The 16559-nt window shown below is 40.7% G+C and overlaps 1 protein-coding gene across 3 annotated transcripts in view; it reads right to left on the reverse strand.

Annotated features, from left to right (window-relative positions):
* MFSD6 (major facilitator superfamily domain containing 6) overlaps positions 1-16559 on the reverse strand; it is an 89177-nt gene that overhangs the window by 71284 nt on the left and 1334 nt on the right. The gene's annotated exons all lie outside the window — the stretch shown is intronic.

Genomic DNA, 16559 nt, shown 5'->3' on the forward strand with positions numbered 1-16559 from the left:
ATAATCACCTTAAAAGCAGAAAGTGAAAGTGAAGCTGTTCAGTCACGTCTGACTTTTAGCAACCCCATGGACAGCAGCCTACCAGGCTCCTCCACCCATGGGATTTTCCAGGCAAGAGTACTGGAGTGGGGTGCCTTTGCCTTCTCCCCTTAAAAGCAGAAAATGTATTAATATTTGCCTCTGAGAGAAGAAATGAGGCAAGATGGTGTAAAAAGTCTAATTAAAAAAAAAAAAAAGCCTTGCAAACTTGCTCAGTTTTTTAAAAAAGCTTTGTATATACATAACTCATTTTAAAAATAAAAATCAAAGCTAAAAAATAATTATGCAGTTGTAAGAGCTATGTTTTTTTGAAAGATAATAATCAAAAGCAGTTACTAGTATCCTTCCATCACAGACTAAAAAGAGTTTTCAGATTTGTACAGATCAAATTCTAACTGCATGAATTCTAGCCAGGTGGCCTTTATTTAATTATTCTCCATAAATCAACTGCTGATTCTATAACAAGTGGGTCAGAGAAGGACATAAAGTTGCCTTTAAAAAGCATAATTTCTAAATTGTTCAAGGGATGATGAAGAACTAATGCCCAAATAGTAATTCAAAGTTGCAAAATATCTTACATTAGGAGGTTGATTTAAACCTTGATGAGTGACTTTCCCCTAAACCATTCTTTCCTCTCCATCAAATTCAAATGATTTTTGATTATCATAAGGTTATGAAAGGTTTCTCTTGGTACATGAGTCCAGGTGTTAAGTAGTTCTCATAGTATCAACCAATGCAAAGTAGTGAAGAAAATGTTCATGTAATATGACATTCAGTACCAGTTATATGAATGTCACATTCAGTAACTTTTTTATATGAATTTCAAATCTAAAAATACAAACAAAAACTTTTTGTTTCAACTCAGGATATTAGTGTTTAGACACTAAAATTTTCAGGTCATCCTTAGATACTGAAGAAAAGGAACTGAGATAATCCACATTGTGAATACAGAAGCAAAATAAAGTATAACTATAGCCATCTGTAGACTGGTTCCAAACTGGTTCCAAATCGGGAAAGGAGTAGGTCAAGGCTGTATATTGTCACCCTGCTTATTTAACTTATATGCAGAGTACATCATGAGAAATGCTGGGCTGGATGAAGCACAAGCTGGAATCAAGATTGCAGGGAGAAATATCAATAACCTCAGATATGCAGATGACACCACCCTTATGGCAGAAAGTGAAGAAGAACTAAAGAGCCTCTTGATGAAAGTGAAAGAGGAGAGTGAAAAAGTTGGCTTAAAACTCAAGATTCAGGAAACTAAGATCACGGCATCTGGTCCCATCACTTCATGGCAAACAGATGGGGGAACAATGGAAACAGTGAGAGACTTTATTTTCTTGGGCTCCAAAATCACTTCAGATGGTGACTGCAGCCATGAAATGAAAAGACGCTTGCTACTTGGAAGGAAACTTATGACCAACAGCATATTAAAAAGCAGAGATATTACTTTGCCAACAAAGGTTCATCTAGTCAAAGCTATGGTTTTTCCAGTAGTCATGTATGCATTTGAGAGTTGGACTATAAAGAAAGCTGAGCCCTGAAGTGATGCTTTTGAACTGTGGTGTTGGAGAAGACTCTTGAGAGTCCCTTGGACTGCAAGGAGTCCATCCTAAAGTCCAACCCGTCCATCCTAAAGAATATCAGTCCTGAATATTCCTTGGAAGGACTGATGATGAAGCTGAAACTCCAATACTTTGGCCACCTGATGCAAAGAACTGACTAATTGAAAAAGACCCTGATGCTGGGAAAGATTGAAGGTGGGAGGAGAAGGGGACAACAGAGGATGAGCTGGTTGGATGGTATCACCAACTCAATGGACATGAGTTTGAGTAAGCCCGGGAGTTGGTGATGGACAGGGAGGCCTGGCATGCTGCAGTCCATGGGGTAGCAAAGAGTTGGACAAGACTGAGCATCTGAACCTAACTGATAGCCATCTGTGTAATTAAAAGATCAGGAACAAAAAAGAAACAAATGAACTCCACCAAAACCTCTGTGTTTTAATAAAATTAAAACGGGTCCCAAAGCAGGACATGCTTTGGCTGACTTAGATTACATTTAATTTGCCATAAGGATCGACAGAATAAGTATAGGGAATAGTAAGAATATTTATATGTTGGATGAAGTACTTACTCTGTTTGCAAACCTAGGAGAGATTTTGTTTATTTAACAGTCCATCAACTTGAACCCATTAAGCTAATATTTTGTTTTAAACTTCTGAATCTTAAAGATTTTTTAAAACAAACTTTTAAAAAGAGAGAAGACATTTTAAATTATAAGCAGAAACAAATCTATGAACTTCTCTGGAAAATCTTTATTATAGGTTTGCAGTTAATCCTACTTGGAACATTTTAAATTATAAGCAGAAACAAATTGATGAACTTCTCTGGAAAATCTTTATATAGGTTTGCTGCTGCTGCTGCTGCTAAGTCACTTCAGTCGTGTCCGACTCTGTGCGACCCCATAGACGGCAGCCCACCAGGCCCCGAAGTCCCTGGGGTTCTCTAGGCAAGAACACTGGAGTGGGTTCCCATTTCCTTCTCCAATGCATGAAAGTGAAAAGTGAAAGTGAAGTTGCTCAGTCGTGTCCTGACTCTTATCGACCCCATGGACTGCAGCCTACCAGGCTCCTCCATCCATGGGATTTTCCAGGCAAGAGTATTGGAGTTGGGTGCCATTGCCTTCTCCGATAGGTTTGCAGTTAATCCTACTTGGATGAAGAGGGCAGGGGGGGTGGCTTTTGTTTTTCAGAAAATCAGAAAAATTTTCTCACCTGGCACTCTCTAATGATCTTAATCAACATCATTACTGTGAAAACCTGGAAAGGCATTCAACTAGTATCTACACCAAGTCATTAAAAAATAGCAGGTATTTCTGAATTATTGATGAGAGGTGATGAAATCATTCTTGTTAAAATTGATAGCTTTCTTCATTAAATATTTAAATTCAAACTGCTAAAACATATATTGAGTTACCCACAAGTAGATGAGTATGGAAGCAGATTCAACTTTTGAAGAAAAATATCTTAAACCTGAATATATTACTTGGAACAACAAATGCCAAAGGTCAGATCTACCAACACACTATGATGATGTGTGCTTTACTGCAGCAGTGACATAACATCGGTGTCGGAGAGGAAACAACCCTTGGCTTACCCAGAAGGAGACATTCCCTCCTGGCAACATTGCTCTCTTAACGCACTGCTGCCCAGAGACCAGAACTGAGGCTGCAGATGGGGAAAGAGCTACCCTGTCAGCTCTTATGGGCCACTCACTAGGCTTCTGAGCAACTCAGATCATAGAGCAGAACTTTAACTATGGCTGCAATTTATTCCCAACACAGACATGGAAAAACCGCTGTAAATGAGCCTTAAGTGAAGTTGCTCAGTCGTGTCCGACTCTTTACGACCCCATGGACTGCAGCCCACCAGGCTCTTCCGTCCATGGAATTTTCCAGGCAAGAGTACTGGAGTGTGGAGAAGGCAATGGCACCCCACTCCAGTACTCCTGCCTGGAAAATCCCATGGACTGGAGGAGCCTGGTAGGCTGCAGTCCATGGGGTCGCTAGAGTCTGGACACCACTGAGCGACTTCACTTTCACTTTTCACTTTCATGCATTGGAGAAGGAAATGGCAACCCACTCCAGTGTTCTTGCCTGGAGAATCCCAGGGATGGGTGGGCTGTCTCTGGGGTCGCACAGAGTCCGACACGACTGAAGCGACTTAGCAGCAGCAGTGCAGCAGTTAGCAGTACTGGAGTGGGTTGCCATTTCCTTCTCCAGGGGATCTTCTCAACCCAGGGATCGAACCCGGGCCTCCCACACTGGAGGCAGACGCTTTTACTGTCTGAGCCACCAGGGAGCCTTAGCATCCTGGTATTCACACAGTGCACTGTGAACCGTTCAGTTCAACCCCCAGTGTTTTCCAGAATAGAGTTTTCCTTAAAGGCACAGCACTCAATGTCAATTCCAACAGACCTTTTTTTCAATAAGGACTGCTTTAGCATCTGCTACACACTGAGCCAACGTCATGAAAAAGAAATATAAGGTCGGTTTTATAACAGTCCCACATGCTGCGGGGCCACTAAGGTACGCAAAGGTGAATGCCTGTTGTGGAATCTGCCTTTTCCTCTGCGAGCATTTTGACATGACTCCTTTATGGCTGCATGAAATTGTGAAAGAACCGAAGCAGTTCTAGTCTTGTCAACCCTGTCTGATTCTCCAGGGTCCAACTGGAGCCCTGCAGGTGCTCAGTGCTACCCACAGACTCCCCACAACCCTTCCCAGAACCCAGAACCTGCCATTTCTTGTTATTCATGGTGGACCTTTCCCAAGCTTGTAGCAAAATGCGTCTGCTAGGGGACAAACTGATCCATGTGGTGGTTAATTCATAGCCTGCGGCTGCCCACTTTAGACAATGCTTTTGTATTTTAATAGGAGCTTAGTGGGCTATATTATTCTCACTATTATTACTAAATAAAACACAACACTTAAACAGCACTTGCTGTGGGCTTAAAATGGACTAACTCATTATTCCTCACAACAGTTCTCTGGGGCAATATGATTACTTCCCCCACGTTTCAGATGAGGAAATTGAGAAAGAAAGAAGGTAAACAATTACCCCAAGGGAATAAGTGGCAGATCTGGGATTCAAATTGCGAAGTCTCTTCTCTTAGCAGCCACTGCCTCTTGACACGCAGGGCAGCTACTAGACAGGGAGCCAAAGACCTGGTCTTGGGTCTCAAAGACTTCATAGTTAACAGGTGAGCCCAAAGCACAAGGAAGGTTTAAATGACAAGTCAGAAGAATAACAGAAGCCACAGAACACTGCAAAATCAAAAAATGTTACTGACAACAGGGGTGCTTCCAGAGTTCAGAGAAGAGAGCCCAGATTCCAGATGGGAGCTGTCAAGAGGATGAGGGACTTAACCTGACCCTTGACAGATGTGCAGGGTTAGGCTTTAGGCAAAGAGGATGAGAAAACTACTCCGGGATGAGGGAAAGAAAAGACAGCAAGACTTCCTTACAAGGTTAACCCTGGGGCTGATGAGGCGAGCAGACAGTACTAGCTTACAGGAGGCCTCAAGTAGTAAGCTATGGGATGAATGGACAGAATACAAAATACTACATTAGGGACTGATAATGAAGATAAAAGGCTTCCCTGGTGGCTCAGTGGTAAAGAATCCGCCTGCCAATGCAGAAGATGCGGGTTTGCTCCCTGGGTTGGCAAGACCCCTGGAAAAGGAAATGGCAACCCACTCCAGTATTCTCAGGAAATCCTAAGGACAGGGAGGAGCCTGGTAGGTTATACTCCACGGGATCGCAAAGGAATTGGACACAACTTAGTGACTAAACAACAGCAATGAAGACATTCTTTTTTTTAACCCCACAAATATAAATCTAGCATCAACTATTAGATGGGATGCATGCTTGGTGAGCAACAATTCAAACAGTGAAGAACCTGCTGCCCTGCTATTGAATCCAGTGGTGAGCCAAAGGGCAGGGGCAAGTGTGGGCAACACAGGAGTCTCTGGGGTGGGTCTTAACAGAGTGGGAGTCTTAAAGGATGAGTAAGAGACACCCACAGAGGAGGCACAGGGGAGGGGCTGAGCACGATGCCAAGGCGTTCCTGAGTGGGAAGTGAGACGGGCAGAGACTGAGAGCCTCCCTCTGCTACCGTCAAGCTCTGTAGCTTTGGGAAGGCTTCCAGCTTCTCCAAGTCTTATTCTTCCTCATCTACAACATGTGGAATACATGGATATTTTTCCATTAGGGTAGCCATGAGGATGAAAAAAAAGATGATGCCTGTTGAACTCTTAGCACGGCGCCCAATCTGTAAGAATGTATGCATGTTATTTATTTTGAGCATAATGGAGAGCCACGAAAGAGAAGAGGAGGGCAGAATGAGCACATCTGTATTTTGCAATGATCGTCAGAGGTTCAGTATGGAAAGCAGATCGGCAGCATTCTGCTACTGCAACCTCTACTAAGGATTTCCTAACATTTGATCTTTTCTTGTACTGTGGCTCAATGGTAAAAAACCTGCCAGCCAATGCAGGAGATGTGGGTTTGACCCCTGAGTCATGAAGATCCCCCCACTCCGGTATTCTCACCTGGGAAATCCCATGGACAGAGGAGCCTGGTGGGCTACAGTTTATGGGGTCACAAAGAGTCAGACATGATTAAGCGACTAAACAACAACAACTGCACTTAACACTAATTGCAAATACTAATATCCTGTGATGGAACCATTGTAGCAGAACTTTATGAATCTAATGCGATCTTTTACAATGTCTGGAAATCAAATAAACTGGCAGTATTTTCCTGACTCCTTCCTCAACTTCTGGAGGTTGCTCTCACACCTGAGCTGTTGCATGATTTAGGGGTGATTTTACTGCTATTTTAATAGATATTTCCTGTGTGCCCCAACTAGATCATAAACATCTCGAGGGAAGAATTCAGGACTTAGTATATTGCCCTTTACTCTTACTGCTAAGTCGCTTCAGTCGTGTCCGACTCTGTGCAACCCCATAGATGGCAGCCCACCAGGCTCCCCCGTCCCTGGGATTCTCCAGGCAAGAACACTGGAGTGGGTTGCCACTGCCTTCTCCAATGCATGAAAGTGAAAAGTGAAAGGGAAGTTGCTCAGTTGTCTCCGACTCTTAGCGACCCCATGGACTGCAGCCTATCAGGCTTCTCCATCCATGGGATTTTCCAGGCAAGAGTACTGGAGTGGGGTGCCATTGCTTTCCCCACCTTTACTCTTAAGCTCTCAATAAATATTGGTTATCTTTTACAAACACCTGATGGCAAGATTCTAAAGGTTTTACTAAGGCTTAAAATGGCAGACATTTATTTTAGGAAGTGCAGAGAGAAGTCCCAGTTGCTCTCTTGGCTTTGACATAGCAGTGCCTCTTTCAGCCTCCCTTTCCTCAGTATAAAATGGAGACTGAAAACACAAACCCAAGTCAACTAACTCTCAGAGGGATTCTGGGGCTTAAATGAAATAATGTATGAAAAAGCAATTTTTCTAACTCAAAAGCAACATAGGAAAATTCGGTGGTGGTGGCTGTGATCTTATTCCAGGCTATGATATTTCATTACAACTTTGGGTCTTATTTTGCCATTACTCCAAAAGCATTCTTCCCAAGTGTTCTCGTGGTAATCTCTGGCACCACCCTTGAACCCCGGCACCCAGCTAGTATTTTATCCATCATTGCTCATGAATTTACATCCATAACCATTCCCATGACTACAGCCTAGCTGCGGAGTGGGGAGGAGGTGCACAGGCTCATTAGAGGATACATTGTTGGATTATGAACTAGAATAATTAAGTAAACCAGGCAAGAAATAACTATCCATTTAAAATACAGCCCCCTTAGGAACATTTTAATTATATTTGTAACATAGTAAATGTGAAAGAAAGGAGATGAAACTATCTCTAACATATTTTCCTTCACTTGCTAAGATGGTGAAAAGAACAAATTATTTTCATCTCAAGAAGAAGAGAGGCAGAATAGACTTTAACCTTAAATAAGGTTTTAGTGATTAAAGCCAAGTGGATTTTCACTTCTACTTTGTGAAAGACACACTTAAATATCAATTTTAAAAACTGTAATTTAGATTCTCAGACGTTATCAGCTATCATAGAAACAGATTTCTATTAATTCCTTTAAGGCTTTTGGTTAAATATTGTGTCAAGAGGTTACAGTATAAATTTGAAGCAAGGCCCAGAACCTCATTTCCTTCTCTCTCTCAAATAAACCTCCTGTCTTAAAACAAGCCCAGTGTGAGGTACAAGCAATGGTTCATAGTATAGCATGGAAAAAAAGTGTTTAAAATTTTTTTTTATTATCTTGTGAATTTATCCAAACCAAAAAAATCCAATCAGATCAGATCAGATCAGTCGCTCAGTCGTGTCCAACTCTTTGCGACCCCATGAATCGCAGCATCTGTCATCCCCTTCTCCTCTTGCCCCCAATCCCTCCCAGTATAAGAGTCTTTTCCAATTAGTCAACTCTTCACATGAGGTGGCCAAAGTACTGGAGTTTCAGCTTTAGCATCATTCCTTCCAAAGAAATCCCAGGTCTGATCTCCTTCAGAATGGACTGGTTGGATCTCCTTGCAGTCCAAGGGACTCTCAAGAGTCTTCTCCAACACCACAGGTCAAAAGCATCAATTCTTTGGTGCTCAGCTTTCTTCACAGTCCAACTCTCACATCCATACATGACCACTGGAAAAACCATAGCCTTGACTAGATGGACCTTTGTCGGCAAAGTAATGTCTCTGCTTTTGAATATGTTATCTAGGTTGGTCATAACTTTCCTCCCAAGGAGTAAGCGTCTTTTAATTTCATGGCTGCAGTCACCATCTGCAGTGATTTTGGAGCCCAGAAAAATAAAGTCTAACACTGTTTCCACTGTTTCCCCATCTATTTCCCATGAAGTGATGGGACCGGATGTCATGATCTTCATTTTCTGAATGTTGAGCTTTAAGCCAACTTTTTCACTCTCCACTTTCACTTTCATCAAAAGGCTTTTGAGTTCCTCTTCACTTTCTGCCATAAGGGTGGTGTCATCTGCATATCTGAGGTTATTGATATTTCTCCTGGCAATCTTGATTCCAGCTTGTGTTTCTTCCAGTCCAGCATTTCTCATGATGTACTCTGCATATAAGTTAAATAAACAGGGTGACAATATACAGCCTTGACAAACTCCTTTTCCTATTTGGAACCAGTCTGTTGTTCCATGTCCAGTTCCAACTGTTGCTTCCTGACCTGCATACAAATTTCTCAAGAGGCAGATCAGGTGGTCTGGTATTCCCATCTCTTTCAGAATTTTCCACAAAGTGTTCAAAATAGGAAGTGAAATTTACTGGACATGCTGTTAGTGACGCCCTGCATTATTTGTCAAGAAGAGAAACAATATAAGGATTTAAGGGGGTCACAGGTTTGTAAAAATTAGAATCAGTGCAGAGTCATCTCTCTCTAAACCAAGATCAATAGCCAGATGCATCAATGAAACTGTTTAGAATAACCAAGCTCCTGAATAGGCTGGGTTTCCAATATTCACTGAACTTCCATAGCTGAAGCTTAGAAACCTTTTCCCCACTGAAATAATATTACAAATAGTGGTGGAACTCAGATGATGGAACCAACAGTGCTAAAAGTTACAACGTGCATAACTTTTCAGTTCAGTCGCTCAGTCGTGTCTGACTCTTTGTGACCCCATGAATCGCAGCACGCCAGGCCTCCCTGTCCATCACCAACTCCCAGAGTTCACCAAGACTCACATCCATCGAGTCAGTGATGCCATCCAGCCATCTCATCCTTTGTCGTCCCCTTCTCCTCCTGCTCCCAATCCCTCCCAGCATCAGAGTCTTTTCCAACAAGGGGAAATTCTTTCTTAATACTTTTCAACCTGTAATGTAAGCAACATGTCATGAAAGACAAGCCCACTCAGAGGTTCCCCATCCACTCTCCTCCATCCAGGAGCCACGGAAGTGGGCATGGAGCCACCAGCCACTTGCTTCCTCCAGGGCAACAGTTCTATGAAACTGTGGCGTTCCTGCCAGTGATCTTAGAAACCACTGAATAAATGCATCATACATACATGTTCCACTCATTTCCAAATGTATGTTGATGCTACCATCATATTATCTTCTTCTCTAATAAATGTTTATGCAATTCCGATTAGCTTTCTGACATTATGCGGTTTCTCAGACAGGGGCCCCTACAAGGGCAATTACCGTCAAGTCGGAGCCCGAGAACCATGGTGTCTGCAAACACCTTGGAGGTAATAGAACAGGTACTGCATTAGAAGAGGAGAGGAAAAGGAAAGTATGAAACCTGGTCAACACGAGCACAAGCCCAGTTATACTGGGAGCCTCGATTATCAAATTATTTACTATTTTAATGATTGTAAACACAATCTTTGTTTCTTTGCCAAGAAGTTAACACAGAAAAATCTTACCTTTTTGTTTCTCTTTTATTATTTTTTCAAAGCATAAAACAAAGAATTTTTAAAAGGTTGATAATGAAAGTTGAATTATTTAGAGTCTTCTCTGTAAAGTACCACTGTATACTTCAGAAGCAATTTATACAGAATATATATGATTATAAAAGGAATTTCAATTCTATTAAAATGCTTTTTGACTTTTAAAAGGTTTTTTATTTTTAAACCTATGTGAATGCTTGTTTTATATACACAGACACACATTTTTTTTTTTTCAAATCTGTTCAGAAAAGGACTGACCTGAGCAAATACAATTATTATAGGACCATGAGTCTAAAATCTAGAAATACAGGAAATACTAAATACTAGAAACACAAGAAAATTAGACTGTGGAAAAATAAGAATTATACTGAGAAACAAAGAGACAACTCCAGGTATTAGTTCTATAACACTGGGTTAGGACATCAGCACGTGTGTCCGTTGTGTAAAATAATGCTGTATTTATAATGGGTGCTTGATAAATGCTTATTCAATAAAAGACTGGCTTAGTCAAGAAAAGACTTACTTGGCTATTCCGGCATTATTAGTCACTGAGAAAGTTACGAGGCTTAAAGAGTGTACAGTCTATACATAAGACATGGCATTCTAAACAAAAATTTATAGTTGCTTCTTTCTCAAACATGTCTTTTATGAGTTTACAATCTAGATCAAAATATAGATCTCACAGTTTAAAATACATTCTTCCATAGACATGTAGCTATCGCCAATGACTTTTCCTTATACCCTCTAACTACACTATAGTTTAAAACAAAATTTTATATACTAAGCACATTCCAGCATATGTAATCTAATTTGTCTTGCTTTTTATGCTGTTAGGACTCTGTTGAATTCAGAGCTACCAAGTGCTATCAGTTTCTTTCAGATTTATTACCTAGCCCATTAAATAAGGCACTTCAATAAACATACCATACTAATACTTTTGAAAATGAAAATATTCAATGCTGGTAAAGATAAATATTAATAGGCACTCTCATTAACTGAGAGTAGAAGAAAAGTCTTTCTAGAAGGCAAGGATTTAAGTGTATGGATGTTTATCATAATGATGAGAACTGAAACAAAGTCAGTGATCAGCAATGGAAGCAGTTGAATTATGTATCTGAACATAAGAGAAAAAAAAGAAACTTACACCCACAGGATGGAAAACTGAACTTAACAGAACTTAAAATTAATAGATAAATGTTCATGAAAAAAAAAAAGCATTAAGTGGAGAAAAAGCAAGACACAAACCTGTATGTAAGAGTTTACATTTGTAAATTTTGTCCTTTATACAAAATATACTTTAGAAAAAGATTTGAAAATAATAGCAAAATGTTACTCTAAAAGTAAAATTAGGAGTTACTTTAATTTTTTTTCTTTTAGTTTACTGAATTTTTTTTCCCAACAAGTATCACTTTGAAAATACATATTTAAAAGGAATCATTTGAAATACAAAGCATCTGAGTGATAACTGGGACACCTTTGATCCTGCAGTCCCGGAAAGGTCACTGGGACTTGCTCAATTGAAGTCTGCCTATCACTGTGTGGGATCCTGCAGGAACAACTGAAAGGGCCAGTTATAAGAGCTTTGAGGTGCTCTTAAAAGATAAAACATCTTCAAAATAGGGGAACCTCATTTATAGGAAATAAAAGGTAAATGGATATCATTTTTACACTTTTGAAACTCTTTTATTCAAACTCTCTCATAAAGGTGAGTTTGGGTTCTATCTGTTCATTAAACACAATTTCCCGGGAATCATTTTCAAGCAGAAGAAGGCACGCCACAATAGCTACAGAAGCTGGGCTATGCTGGATTGGATCAGTGCATTTCTGTAAAAGTCATAGAGAGTTAGTGTGTCACTTTGTATGGTTCTGCTTTAAGTGTTTAGTGTGGGGGCTTTGGGCTTGGCTCTGCTGAGAAAGGCTTTGGTTACCTTGGGCCAAGGGTATTCTACCTTAACCTTGTCCCTAAAAATGCCCAGAGCAGTTATAAGAATTGAGCATGTGGCTCACAGGGATGCAGTCCTCCTCCTCTGGGAGTCCTGAGCTCTGCTGGCCCCGTCTCCAATCTTCACTCCATGGTGGCCATGTGGAAAGTGGGGTAGGAGCACCTGCCCCACTCTACGGAACCACTTGGGGCTAGGATGCCAGCCTAGGCTTTTTGCTCACTTTCACTGGACACAATTCATCCATAAATCAGACTTGTTGAGACAACACCAGTTCCTCTTTCCAGTTCTTCTTTTATTCCCCGCAAAGCCACACCAGAGCTCTCTCGGCCACCGCTGATTCACGGCGTCCCATCTCTTTCTCTCCCCCAAGTTCCACTCTTGGTCTCAGATCAAAACATTTCCTCATTCACAGTTGAGAAAAGAGTCATTCAGACTTGGACTTCCCTGTTTTCTGCACATTCTCTGAATCTGTCTCCCCTACTCAAACACAGGCCAGGACAAATGTCAGAAAAGATGTCTCAGCCCTGCTTTCCTCAATCTTCTTTTATATCTCTGGAATATGGTTTTTCTAAGAGCCTAGTATTCTTCCTATCTTTGCCCCCATCCTTTCCTATTCTTCATATTCAGCGGGACCACCAGGTTCCATGGTAATACAGGCCAGTCATTCACATTTCCAAACCTTAACATCTCTTCAATGTAACGGACAAAGGGATAAAGGCAGATGAAAGCTACTTTCACTTTTTTCTTTTTTTCTTGCCAGGCCTCAAGGCATGTGGCATCCTAGTTCCTGACCAGAACAGAACCTGCACCCACTACAGCAGAAGCACATGGTCATAACCGCTGGACCTCCCGCGAAGTCATGAAAGCTACTTTTATTACACAACATTTGGGATATTTTTTGTTGGTGCTGAGGTAGGGGTGTGTATGTGTGTCTGTTCGCATATGCTATTTAAAGCCACAGACTAGCAACCAGAGTTGCAATAGCTATAGCATAATATAGACATATATTAATATACAGGTTCACAGCTTAGGTGTTCCACATTTTTTATTTGGTTTGGTTTAGTTTTCTATTTGGGCTGAGGGCCCATAAATCATTACCTTAGCAAATGACTCTCATAGTTTTCAAAAGTGCCCAGCCAACTAACTTAAATGATACCATTATACAAAGTAGCAAATAAGTATCTTATAAATACAAAGAAGGAAAACCAGCTACAAAGCAAATGTTACTGAAACCCAACAATAGGGCTAAGTACTGGATAACATGTCATTCAGGATTTAGGACAATAAATCAAGCTGACACGGGCCTTCTCACCCTCCAAAATGCCAGTAAAGTATAATAATGGCCACAGACAGCTACTGTTGGGTAATTAACTGTGGAAGAATCATATCCAAGTGGAATGTTCTGGATGGAGACATTAGGATGTTTTCTTTGCCCCATGCAGAATTCACAGCAGATATATATGTCTGCATTTCCCAAGAATCCAAAATGCTGTGTCCTGGAAAATAACACATTCATTTTGCTCTGGGGAAAAGGTTTTACCCAAACTGGCTTTACACTAGGGTAGGATTTTGCACTTGATTTGTGGGTTTAAAGAGGACCTACTGAGCAACAAAGTTTCCTAAATCAAAAGACTGAGACTTCCCTCAGACCAAAACAGAATTAGAACCCTACACGAAATGTTGGATGTCACTTAAAATTGTCAGAATATCTCCTATGCAAAATAATTTTACAGTTACCCTTTTCTCAGGATTGCCTATTACATTTACAATGAACCAATCTTATTCACTTTTCCTTCATGTAAAAAACACAAGGAAGAACGTGTTTCCTTGATTCTGAAAACCGTGAATGCATTTGATTCTGGATTTCTAAGTCTGAGCAGGGAAATGTATTAATTTTTAAGAATTCTAAGCAGTGTTTTTTATTAGTATTATATAAAACTAAGCCAAATTGTGGGATTGTATATATACCCATCAGACAAGATTATCTATATATACACATATGTATGTTTCTAAACTATATGTGTATGGATATATATATATGTATGCATCAGATTAGATTAACTTGATAATAGCTTCCTGCTCGTGAAATTATGTTACTAAAAATAATTACACCTGTGAAGTCATTTCATAGACATGACACAGCAGGTAAATTTATATCTCCTACTCCTAACTTCTGGGCTTCCCAAGTGGCTCAGTGGTAAAGAATTTGCTTGCCAAGGGAGGAGACACAAATTTGATCCCTGGGTTGAGAAGATCCCCTGGAGGAGGAAATGGCAACCCACTCCAGTATGCTTGCTGGGGAAATCCCATGGACAGAGGAGCCTAGCAGGCTAGAGTCCACTGGGTTGCAGAGTCAGACACGACTGAGCGCACAATGCACGCACTCCTACCTTCCACATAAAGACCAATTATGCTTCCACAGATAGCCACCACTAGCAAGAGCAGGAAGAAATCCTTACCACCCTCTCCAGCAGATAACCTGGGGTGGGTGTGGGCTTCCCTGGTGGCTCAGTGGTAAAGAATCTACCTGCCAATGCAGGAGACATGGGTCTGATCCCTGGTCCAGGAATATCCCACATGCCACAGAGCAACTAAGCCCACGAGCCACAACTACTGAGCCTGTGCTCTAGAGCCTGGGAACTGCCTCTGGGGCCTGCGTACCCTAGAGCCCTGCTCCCCACGAAGCGAAGCTGCTGCGGGGAGAAGCCTGTGCACTGCAACTAGACAGCAGCCCTCGCTCGCTGCAACTAGAGAAAACTGCAAGCAGCAAAGACCCAGCACAGCCAAAAAATAAATAAAATTTTTAAAAATTGGGGTGTGTGTACCAAAGCATTCTTATTATGGAGGAAAATCGGGCATACTATATAATATGCTATAGGTATTATTAGAAAAGATAAAACTTAGTCATCCAAGATTCATCACCCTTTGCTCCCCTACCTGCAAATTCCAGAATACCACCTTCCTCTTTGACATCCTGAGTCCCATGTTTCACTCCTCTAATATTACAGAGTTTAGGCACATTCACTTTTTTCCTTATTTTCTGTTATTAAGTGAATCAATTCTACTCTTTTTATTTCTCTATTTAGTTTATATAATAAAAGAACAAGTGCCTGTTGCAAAAAAAAAAAAAAAAAAAATGTTTAGTAAGCCCAAAATAACTTTATAAGGTAAAAAGGAAAAGTGCCCTCCTCTCTTTATCATCTGAACCCACTTCCTTCAGGAAGCCACCTGAAGAGACAAGGTATATGTGTGCTTGTATGCAGGTCTGTATATAAAGATCTTCTGCAATTTCCTTTTTTCACTTACCATATCATGATTTTTTTCCTAAGATAATGTGCCAAAGCAGTTAACAGACACATTTACATGTAGTGCACTTCCTTTCCCTACAATGAGACTGCTAAATCAAGATTTACTGAATAGCAAAAGAAGTAAAACAAAAAACCTCTCGGTCTAATACTAACATATCTGGTTATGATCATTTTTACACTTGCCTTCAACATACAAATGGTGAAAACAAACGGGTGAATGTACATGCATAAATACATATGCACTATAAGTATGTAGATTATCTTACACAGATAAATGTTAACATAGTAATGTATGTATATTGAAATGAAATTAATTTTCAAAGGCAAGAAGCAAAGGAAGGCACCCATGTAGGTGGTGAGGCTTCTGGGTCTTGAATAGGGAGGGACACCGTGTGGAAATTTCCTGGGCTTTGGAGGCAGAGACACAGGGTCAAATTTAACCCCACCTCCTACAGATTTTGTGGTTTTTGTATGTCTCTTAACCATTTGAGCTTCCTTTTCATCATCTGTAAAATGGGAAAAGATTTATCTTACAGAGTTTTAGAATTTAAGTGTTTAAGATGGTGCCTTGAACATTCTAAGTGCTCAAAAAGTGCCTTATTACCGTTAATAATCCAGAAACTATATATTCTAGACCTGGTGACCTGATACCTCATATCACCAAATACCTACAAACCCTGCTATTTTGTTTATCTTTGTGTTTTGGTTTGGCTTCATGTTTTTATATTGATTTTATTCATACAGACACAGAAAATGTCTTAGAAATAAATTACTGTAAACATGCCTAGTAGCTGTAATGCATTATCGAAATATGATCCTTTCTCCTCCTAGTCCCCCAGGGTATCTTGCTCTGGGCTCAGTAGCAATTTCCAAGCCTCCTCCTTAAAGCAATCCTAAGTTTTGCTTACAACTTGTGACAAACGCAAGTCATCTGAGTACCACAAAATCACTGAAAATACCTCTCATGTCTGCTGATGCCCAGCAGTTTCAAGTGTCAAAAGCTGACCTTTCCAGTGAAGCTGCCTCCTGGCCTCCCCTTTCACTTGCCAAGGCCATCAATGATGCACACGTACACCTGTGGCAGACCAGTGGCCACGTCTCGGGGAAAGAAATGCCCTGCAGACACCAGGGGCCTGCTTTTATCACCTCCTTGGTCAACCGGACATCCACCACACCTTTTGCATTCATTTACTTTTGAAGAGGTTAGACTTCCACAAAATCCTAAACTTCTAGAACAATTAGAGAGAAGCTTGTCCACTATACTGTTCAACCATCTC

This window comes from Bos indicus, chromosome 2, assembly GCF_029378745.1.
Source record: "Bos indicus isolate NIAB-ARS_2022 breed Sahiwal x Tharparkar chromosome 2, NIAB-ARS_B.indTharparkar_mat_pri_1.0, whole genome shotgun sequence".
Classification (NCBI taxonomy): Eukaryota; Metazoa; Chordata; class Mammalia; order Artiodactyla; family Bovidae; genus Bos; species Bos indicus.